The sequence below is a fragment of the Nicotiana attenuata genome, unplaced genomic scaffold (assembly GCF_001879085.1).
Source record: "Nicotiana attenuata strain UT unplaced genomic scaffold, NIATTr2, whole genome shotgun sequence".
NCBI classification, from domain to species: Eukaryota; Viridiplantae; Streptophyta; class Magnoliopsida; order Solanales; family Solanaceae; genus Nicotiana; species Nicotiana attenuata.
Window position 1 is genome coordinate 356,571 of NW_017670586.1, and position 11,342 is coordinate 367,912.

The window sequence follows — 11,342 nt, forward strand, 5'->3', positions numbered from 1 at the left end:
ATTATGTTTGTTGCAGATTTTTTGTTCAATGTATTGTTGTTTACGTTGAATATTAGTTGCCGATATAAAACTGTTTTAGCACAATTAGTAAGACATGTGACACAACAACTATATTGCAGGGGTCAGATTAAGTCAAAGCTAGCACGAAGATTAGCACAACTAGTTGTGTTCACTGTCTAGAACCGATATAAAGTTGTTTTATAAAACTATTTTAGTTGTGGCCTGAAACGAGTTTTAAAACTGTTTTACTCTTCTCTTTTTTGCTTAACTCTAGATTGAGTTATCTTATCGGGTAAACTGATAACCGAACCGATAATGATCGATAACCGATTAACCGATAACTAATATCTTATCGGTTTGGTTATCGATTTATCATATTTGTAAACTGATAACCGATATGCTAAATCGATAATATTCATAAATGAACCGAACCGACCGATGCCCACCCCTAACAGGAGTGGACACATAAACAGGAGTACTCGAAGACTCACGAGGGATATCCAGGAAATGAGCAAAAAGAGATGACACATATGAATAGTAGACCCTGGATCACCGCATACAGAAATAATACCTGTGATCACTGCATTTGAGATCACTGCATCTGGTGTGGACGGAAAAACATAGAATCTAGCTGGAGCGCTGGCTGGCTGAACAGTAGCTGGCTGAACTCCCCCTATCTGGCCTTCACCTCTAGGACGGCCCTTACCAACTTGTGCCCCACCTCTGGGCGGCCGGACTGCTGGTGCTGCAATCATAGGTTGATGACCCTGCTATCTGCCTTGCCCTGAAGTCTGGGGCAGGTCCTCTTATGTGATCCGGATCTCCACACTCGTAACAACCCCGCGGTGCCATGGACTACTGTCTTGAAGCCTGAACCTGATGGCCCGAATATCCACTAGAAGAACCTTGATGTCCAGAATACCCGCCGGAGGTACCCTAAATAGCTGGTGGGCGATAAGAACTCTCTGGTATCGCACTGAAATAAGGCCTCACTGGAGTACCTCGAGGAGGTGGTGGTGGTGCTGAATATGGGGGCATGCTGGGCTGGCACCTCCCAAACTGACCTTTGCCCCTAGCTAGGTCACCTATAAACTCTCCAAAGAATCGGGCCCTCTTGTCCTGCTGCAACCGCTCTCTGCTCCTCTGGCGGTAACCCTCAATCCTCCGCGCAATATCTACCACTAGCTGATACTCAGTCCCCATCTCAACCTCTCAGGCCATACTAGATCGAGTACTGGGGTGTAACCTCGCAACATATATCCGTACTCTCTTTGCGTCCGTAGGAAGTATCATGAGTGCATGGCGAGACAACTCAGAGAATCTTGCCTCATAGTCGGTCACAAACATCTGTCCCTACTCGAGCTGGTCAAACTGACACCGCAACTCTTCCCTATGAGAGGGTGGAATATACCTGTCCAATAGAAGCCGTGTAAACTGATCCCAAGTCATGGAAGGAGAACCTGCTGGTCTGCTAAGAAGGTAAGACTACCACCATCTACGGTCCCTGCCCTCTAACTGGAAGGCGGTGAAATCTACTCCATGGGACTCCAATATCCTCATGTTGTGCAGTGTATCCCTACACCTGTCAATAAAATCCTGGGCATCCTCTTGACATTCACCTCTGAAGATAGGAGGGTGTAGCCTAGTCCATCTGTCCAATAACTTCTGCGAATCGCCGTCCGTAGCTGGTCTGGGCTTAGGTGCAACTGTTGCAACTGGCTGGGCACCGCCCACGGGTAGTGTACCCGGAGTCTGATATATGGCAGTTGTGTGCCCAGGAGCCTAAGCAGTAGGCGTATGTGCTCCCCCTCCTACCTGAGATGTGGTTGGATCTGCTGGAAATAAACCAGCCTGAGTCATCGAGTCCATGAACCGCATCATACGTCCCATGACCTCCTGGAAGCCCGGTGTTTCCATGATCCGCATCATACAAATAGTAAATCCTCATTTATGTGGTTAGTACGTGATATTACTATTGTTTATCATAATTCTACTAATGTGTGTACCAAGATCCGGTGTCACAAGTGTGCGGGCAATCTAGTAGAATATACAAAATCATACTATCCTACTCTCTAGAAAAGAAAATAGACAGGAACATATAGTCAAAAGAGACACCCTAGCTGCTGCAGATCGGCTCGAAAGGGCAGCTCACCAGAAAGTCTCGAGCTGAGGAATCCACTCTATGCGCCAGACTGATGGCCAGATTCACCTGCCTCTAAGCCTGTAAAATCAAGTACAAAAGTGTAGCATGAGTACATAAAAATACGTACCCAGTAAGTATCTCGCCTAACCTCGCAGAAGTAGTGACGATGGGTCGACTCCAACACTTACTAGGCCAGCAAATATAATAATGTGAAGTTCCATATATTTAATTCACAATGTATATAGATAACGCAAGGTCAAACAAGAATAATTATTAAAAATCCTTTCATCCAATTAATAGGACTAAGCACTTTCCTCATTCAAATTATTGACCTTTCGAGCAATAAGTCATACGAATTATAAGGGTTCCGGTTCTATTATCACACATGAATACCACCGAGGACTTTTGACCCGATCCAACATAAAAGTAAAATATGCACTGCAGAGGGTCGAACGGTATGAACCATAGATGTATCTATTAACCCCGCTCGCGAATCATACGTGCGACGCGGTAAACATAATTTTCATCATTTGACACATAACACTTCTTAATTACTTTTTATAAAAATGATACAATTCACTTGAAGCCTATAAATCATTAGATCTCCTTCAACTTACTTCCTTTCATTCCATTAGCATATATAAGCAATTAATAGCGGCCACGAAGTTTGATGTAATCCTAGAGCTACCCGGACATAACAGGAATAGTGGCTACATACGGACTCTCTTCACCTCGTGCATACGTAGCCTCCACAATTAATCATATATTAATTAAGTTCACCTATAGGGATATTTCCCCTACAAGGTTAGAAAAGAGACTTACCTCGTTTCTGGCGTACTTCCAACTCAAGAATGCGTCCAAACTCTCAAACTGGAGCCGCACAATCCGAAACTATGCAAATAGTGTAAAAGTCCATAATTATAGGTTTACGAATTCATATTCTAGATATTAAAGCGATTATTCAACCCCGGGCCCACGTGCCCCGATTCCGGAAATTTTCGAAGGAAGTTGTCATCCATAACCCAATATTAAGAATATATGATCTTTACTCCATTTCATAATGAATTTCGTGGTTAAATCTTGTTTTTACCAAAACCCTAGGTTTTAATCTAATTCCATAATTTTCACTAATCTTTACATATTAATCTACCCAAAATTCAAGTATTTAACTCACATAAAGTGGGGATGACTTACCTCTAAGAGCTTGGTGAAAATCTTCTTTCAAGATCTCCAAAATCACCCAAATTTTGAGTGGAAATGAGCCAAAAATGGCTAACACCCGCAATAAATGAAGGTCAGTGCCTTCAGTGATTTTCGCATCTGCAGTCCTGGGCCGCACCTGCGCCTATCGCATCTGTGGAACTGAGTCCGCTTCTGCGGAAATTATCCTGGCCGGCTGGGCCACATCTGCGAGAAGAGATCCGCTTCTGCGGAATATAGGCCATTTCTGCGGCTCCTGGGCTGCCACCCATGGCCGCATCTGCGATGCCTAGCCGCTTCTACGGGCTCGCACCTGCGGCTGGCCAACCGCAGGTGCGGTTATGACAGAAGCCTGAAGCTTCAGCCCTTTCCCACATTTCCAACTAAGCTCGAGCCTCGTCCGATTGATGCTCGGGGCCTCCGGGCTCCCGCCCGAACAGACCTACAAGTTTGAAATGATAAAACGGACTCGCTTGAACTCTCGAGACGTCCGGAACAACGCTAAATCTAAGAATCACCCCCTAAAACCAATTGAATCAAACTTATGAACTTCAAGTTCTTCAATCTACTTCCAATGTGACGAAACACACTTATACTACTCGGATTGACACTAAATTTTGCGTGCACGTCTTAAATGACATTACGGATCTATTCCCGGTCTCAGAATTCCGTTCGGACCTCAATAACACAAAAACTCGCTCCAAACCAAATTTAAAGAACTTCAAAATTCTTAAGGAATCAACTTTCACTATTAGGCGCCAAAACGCTCCCGGGTCATCCAAAACCCGATCCGGACATACGCCTAAGTTCGAATTCATCATATGAACCTGCTGGAACTTTCAAATCCGGGTTCCGAGGTTGTTTACCCAAAACGTTGACTGAAGTCAAACTTGGCCTTTTAAGCCAACCTTAAGGAACCAAATGTTATGATTTCAACCCAAACTCTTCCAAATCCGAACCAACCATCCCCGCAAGTCATAAATCAGTGAAAGCAAGTATGGAAGTCTTTTTCGGGGGAATGGGGTTCTAGAAGGCAAAACGATCGGTCGGTCGTTACACAAACAAAGAGAAAGATTTCGAAATGGTGCACTCTTCCAAGTTCAAACTCTGCTAGTTCATGTACATGTATTTATACCTGTAGTTTATTACTAAATTTTAGAGTTTATGAGATTTGAATTCTGTCCCGTTTGGAAAAGAAGAAGAAGAAGAATTATTCCACTTTTTGTGGGACTGGCTTTCCATATCTGTGAAGATTCATCATCTACATAGCAGACAAAGAAAAAAAAAAAGGAAGGAGCAGAATAGATGAAAATGAAAAACAGCTGAAAAAATAGGAACGTATATGAAAAATTAATTATATGGCAAGATGTAGTACGAAACCTCAATTGAGTCAACAAAATAAATAAACAAATAAATAAAGCAAAAATGTTTTTTTTCCTTATATTTAATGTAAAACTTTCGCAATATAATATCTTGTTTTAGCAATATGATAATGTGACAGTCATATGAATGTATATGAGTCAATGAATGTGTTGATGAGAAATTAAATAAGCTTGCAATATTATGTATATGAGGGGGAAGAATGAGGAAAGAATATGACGTATTTACTAGCAATCATTTAGGGATCCTCTTAAAAGGCATACAACAAAATTATTAACAAGAAACCAAGTGAACAAACTGGTTCTTTGTATTTTTGTTATGATGAACCCACTCTATGGACACCTATGTCGGCCACATACTTTTTTGATAATAATTTTAATTTTGTTTTTCGGTTCATGATGGGATATTTAAATAAACTCATATAATTTTACATATTTATTGAATTGGTATAAACATCTGGTCCTGTAAATTTTACTCGTCCAAGGATTGCAGTGTCTTCGTGCTGACTAAAGTTGAATAATAATTGAAAAGTAGAAAAAATGTCTTGTTTCTGCGCTGATCAAAATACTTTTCCCAAAAAAATATCTCCTCTGGCTTTTCGAATTCTTCTTTCCCAACAGCGAAAATTTAGCAATATACTGGAGGTCAAATGGTTGAAAGTATTCCGGTATGTTGCAGTACTATGACTGATTTAGGCTGTTACTTTAAATATATCAACTAGATAAGATAATTATGTAAATTGCATGTAGGACATATGTACGTAAGCTTTCAATAGTGACAGTTGAAGTGTGTGATCATCTTAACTCACATATAAGCCTTTTTTTGTTGAAACCATGATATTTACATATTATAATGTCATGTTGAAGTGTATGGTCATCTAATCTAAAAGGTTAATTAAGTTGTTAGAGAAATCACATTTTTATTTTTATGTATCTAATAATTAGGTCTTCAACAATGCCGCAAGGGCACCTATACTATCATGTAGCATTAGTCAGTACTTCACCTACTATATATTTAAATTGTTAGATTCATGTATGTAAATAAAATAGTAATTGTCAGAAGTTGCGTTTAAATTATCAGTGATACACTCAACTAATTTAGGCAGCAAAGCTTATGAGATACGTAATACAAAAAGTCTTGCATACTTGAGAACGAGACGAATAAACGAATGGGTAATCATATAAATCAAAATTGAAGGATCAAAAGAAGACAAAGACCAAGACTAGCTAGCTCTGTGGCAAAAGGGAATGTGTTGACATTTTTGTTTTGAGGCAATGGGTGCAATTTGCCAAATATTTGGGCAACAGAGATAGCTAGTATTTTCAGCTGTCCTCTTCAAGAAGCAAAGAAGATAAAAAGACAACAAGAGATATTTTCATTCGAAGAGGATTCCACTGAGCTATCTAAATTGGTGTAAAAGCATCAGAAACGAAAAAGAAAGACACTATTGATCTCGAGCTAATCCAATAATGCAGCGCATCTAAATATTTGATGGGGATATATAGTTTTAGTAAGATTCTCTAGTTGCTTTCTACTGAGTATTTGGTGCTTTAATTACTCCAATATTTATAAATGATTGACCAATATAGTCCACTGGGCTCAAGGGAAAGTATGCCAGCAAATTAAGGAGGGTATCCTCTCACTCAAAGATGATTGTGACACTACCCCTAAAGCCAATATATTCCCTTTACATACCCTTAGACTAAGGTCTCTTCTTGATATATACCTTGGCACCTTGCTGCTTTTAATAAATTCTTCTCCATTTATAATTTTACCTGGTTCGATTAACTTGGATTTTAGGTTTCCATCTTTTCTAGTAGCAAAAGTTTGGTTTAAACTGAACTAGAAAAGGATGTATTATGTTGTGAGAGCGTCCAACTCCTAATGGACACATATATTTGTTATATGGCTTTTGTCTACGTAGACTTTGCATTACCATACAAAAAAGTAGTATAGTTCTGGAAAGGGAAGTAACTTCACAAGATACATGCATGGCAACCCTAAATTTCTTCGTTAATTTCTTTTTGTTTTTTCCTTTCTCTTTTTTGTTCTTCAGTCGTGCAACGAGTAGGTGCCCGTCGCCATCCGACCCTCAATTAGGGGTGAAGACTCAAGACTAGCGAAGCGGAAAAAGAAAGAGAGAAAATGAGCGGCATCTTATTCTCTTCGCGAGAATTATTGATGTTTGGCTATAAATGTATATTTTTAGTACATTGCTTACGTTACATTTTAGTGTTTTAATGATTAATTGTGCCATGTTTGAGCTTAATTGTGTCGTTTTTGTGTGTAGGATTAATGTTGAAGGATGAAAACGCGTGGAGATTGCACACAATTAGGATGTCGAAGATACACAAAAAGAGCACGAAAAAGCAAAAATCGGACAAGTCCTGGAACCAAGCGCTAGGCCAGGTGACGCCTGGCTCCAGGAAGGCCAGACCACGCGACAGAGCAGGCGAGGCGAGCCCAAACGCGAGCTACAAGCCACACCTCGCGAGCTCTGAGGCATGGTCCTTTCCCAGTCCGAGCATTATACGTTTTCCACTTGGATTTGGGCATGGGGACTCTGACCCTAACCTATATACCCCCAAAACATAATTACTGAGGGGTTGGTCAATTTTGAAGGCGGAAAAGGCATAGAAACACAAATGGAGCACATAATTTATCGATTATATTCTTCCATCTTTCATCTAGTATTCATAGCTTTTATGTGTAAAAATAATATTTTAATTATTTGCATGACTATGCATGGCTAGTTTTTCTCGTTCTGGAGTTATGGGTGCTACATGAATGTTGATGTTTGAAGTTTAAATTGACGATTTTGATTTTACCATATTGGTTTATTTATTTAATCATGTTCTTAGTTATTTTGCTGCGCAGCTAACAGTGAAATACTATCTACGAATCTATACTATACTATATGTACATCTTATATAGCTTATACACTATACACTTAGTGTGTGTGTGTGTATATATATATCTATATATATATATAATATAACTTATATATACTATACCATACTATACTATATGTACATCTTAATATACACACACACAAACGTAAGATATATTTAATTCCGGGTTAGTTAATATTTTTTTAATATAAAATAATTAATGTGTTATTTCAGGATTATAAATGAAATTTTAGAAAAAATAACTAAGCATATTTTTACATTAAAATGTAATCATAACTTTATTCACTTGAAATAATCTTTTATTGATTTATGGAATCCTTATTTAATGCACTCTTTTTTTCATAAAAAAGAAAGAAAAAAACAAATGATAAAATGGACAGATTAGTAAATAAATATTCCATGGGAAGAGAAGTAGTGGGTTTTTCCATGGGAAAATAATTTTTTATTAAATTTTTTCAAAAGTTCCGACCGATTTCGGTCGGAATTTAAAATAATGCTCTTATCCCACATCGGCTGAAATGGAAAAATAATTTTTTACTAAAAATTTTCAAAAAATTTCGCCCGATTTCTGTCGGAAATTGAAATTATGCTCTTGTCTACATCGGCTGAAAGATGTGAGCTTTTTCATCTTATAAGTTGAGCTTTGATGCATAGAGTCCAACAGTTGTGGACTAACAAAAAATAAGCAAATATAGGAAGGGTTGTAGTTATTGCTTAGTAATAAGATTTAATTTAGAATTAGAATTCAATGAAATAATAATGATAATATATACTAGCACTAATTAGTAATATAGTAATAAGATATAATATTGTGGGGAGTATACATGCGATACAAAAAAATATGTATCCGGAAGATTTATAAAATTATTATATATTTAAAATACCGACCGATTTCGGTCGGTATTTGAAAAATAAAATAAAAATTTAATTAATACCGACCGATTTCGGTCGGTAAATGCAGTTTGGTTTTCAGTCAACGCGTTGAATATACCGACCGACCTTAGCGACCATCATTAAATCGGTCGCTTTTTTTCAATTTCCGACTGATTTCGGTCGGTTTTCCTGGACAAAATTAGCAGTTTTTTAGTAGCGTCTATTCATTACTTATTACTTGACGATCGCATATACTTGCATGTGCGTTTGGCCGCAACAAATTTTTGGTCAAATCATAGTTAGAAGTTCTTGGGATCTATACAAATTTTACTTAATATCTAGGTTTGATGCCCCCAGTCCTCTCGAATAGGGGGTGGGTGGAAGATGTTGAAATACACTTGTGGCAACTTGTACTTTAGTCTCACATCATATTTCACTAAACAATTAAGAAACACTCTACAAGAGTTAGGCATTGGCCAAATAGGCTTTCGGCCCTTTACTTTCTAACTCAATTTGAGAGTAAACTAACAATAGATCACATCAAAGCCTGAGGACCAGTCATAGCCCCCACCAATAGAAATCTACAAGTGTTGGGGTATAGGGACATTGAACCAATACTCCTTAATTATGTATATATTTTAATAAAATAAATTCTCTCATCAATGGAACTGCATTTAGGTTAAAGTTAATGTATTGGGGAAAATCAAGTTAACATATTGAATTAATTATGTGAAGATATATCATAACACGCGGATCAATAAAAAGGTGACAGCTGGCAAAGGAGAGCTGAAGACATGATCTTTAACAGGCACGGGCAGAGACTTCAAGAAAATAGGGAGGAACGGTTATTCGGATCTCCTAGTAATTTGAAGAAGCATCAGAGGAATGAACCTAGATAGCAAAAAGTATAGATACATATCATCCGTAATTAATGAGCATCATTGATGGAAAACGTTATCGAATCTTCACGAAACAGTTACGATTACCAATTATAACGTTATATTAAATATCATTAATTGCTCATGATGGCTCTATTATGAGGGAAGAAAACGTATTACTTAGAGATAACTATAAAAGGAGAGATATAACATTTGTAAGGACACACAATATTATTGAAGTACACTGCTTTACTTTGCTTTCTTTCACTCAGCTATCATTTATTTCAATTCTTCTTATTTGTTTCAGATTTGATTATCAGTAACACGATTTCTTCTCAAAATTAAGCTTTGACCCGAATTTTTTATTTTCTGGTTAAACAAATTGGTTCCGTTACCGGAAATCTAATAATCTATTACTTTGTAAATCGACTTTTTCAAATCAATCATGTCGAATGTCAATGACAACAATCAAGGAGACCATCAACACCAGGAGAATCTACAAGGCGATGGAACTTCGCTCCCTTCCCCACGAAATTCTCCTCGACAATCTCGAGAAGGAACTCCTGATGGATCTCGATCAAATGTGAATGATCAGTTTGAAAATGATGAGGCTATTAATGAAGCTTTGAAAAAGTTAATCTCTCAACAGGTCAACAATTCTCTTGAGGCCTTCGCTAACCAGCTGTCAGTTGTGCCGCCAACATCTACTCTAAACAACAACACCTTAGAGAATCCTCGCTCAGGACTCGTTAACTCGGGTAGTGGAGGAACTCCTAGCGAATCCCGTGATGGAGGGTCAGTAACGCAGTTAATTTTGATTTACAAAATTTAGTAATAACTTTGCAGAAACAGCTCAAGGAACAGAGCGACCGCATAGAGCAAATACCTGGAGTGCCGCCTGTAATCAAGGGGATAGATATGGTCAAATATTCACAACAACCTTGGAAGCCAAGTGCTGCTCCTCTACCAATTCCGAAGAAATTTAAGATGCCGGAGGGCATTCCGAAATATGATGGAACAACTGATCCACGGGATCACGTAACCGCATTCACAACCGGTGTAAAAGCAGCGACTTGACCAAGCAAGAAATTGAATCAGTACTGGTCAAAAAATTCGGAGAAACACTCACTAAGGGAGCATTAACATGGTATTCTCTTTTACCCAAAAATTTTATAGATTCTTTTGTTGAACTTGCAGACTTGTGAGCACGTGATTTTTGCCACGCTTAAATCACTCCTATAAAATTCCTTAGAATTAGGATTTTTCTTTATTATTTGAATTTTTAGGAATTGATCGCATAATTTTCATGTTTGCTTGCATTTTTGTGTGCAGGGTTAATTTATAGAAAATACAAAAAAATAGTGCATTTGCATTTAGGACCTAATTTTCTACTTTTTAGGATGAATATCTAATTAAGGAAAGAAAATACCAAAAATAGTTATTCTTGCATTTTACCTTTAATTTCCGAATTTGTCTTAGTTTTCTTTAAATTAGGACTTAATTAATTTTTGAAAAAAATAATTAGTTTATTTTTAGAATTAAATCAGGTCTTTTTAGCTTAATTTTGTATTTGATAAAAATCTGAAAAAAAAAAGAAAAAAAAGAGAAAATGAAAAGAAATTAAAAAGAATTAGGGGTTCTTTCTAAAGACCCAAATTGGGCCAAATCATTTCCTAGCCCAATCAATAAATACCCCTGAACCGTCCAAACAGACCCCATACCAGTCCCAAGCCCATTTCAATACCCGGTCCAGTCACCCCATACCCAAACGACGCCGTTTAGCGGCGAATCGATCTCAACCGTCTAGGTTTTTTGATCTAACGGTCGAGAACCCCCCATCACTTAATATTTAAATGTCCGAACATAGCCACCCCCCCCCCAGAACCCCTCTGCCTCACCATCTCTCACAGACCCCTGTAATTTCCGGCGTAACGCCGCCTACGAGCCACCGTCCCT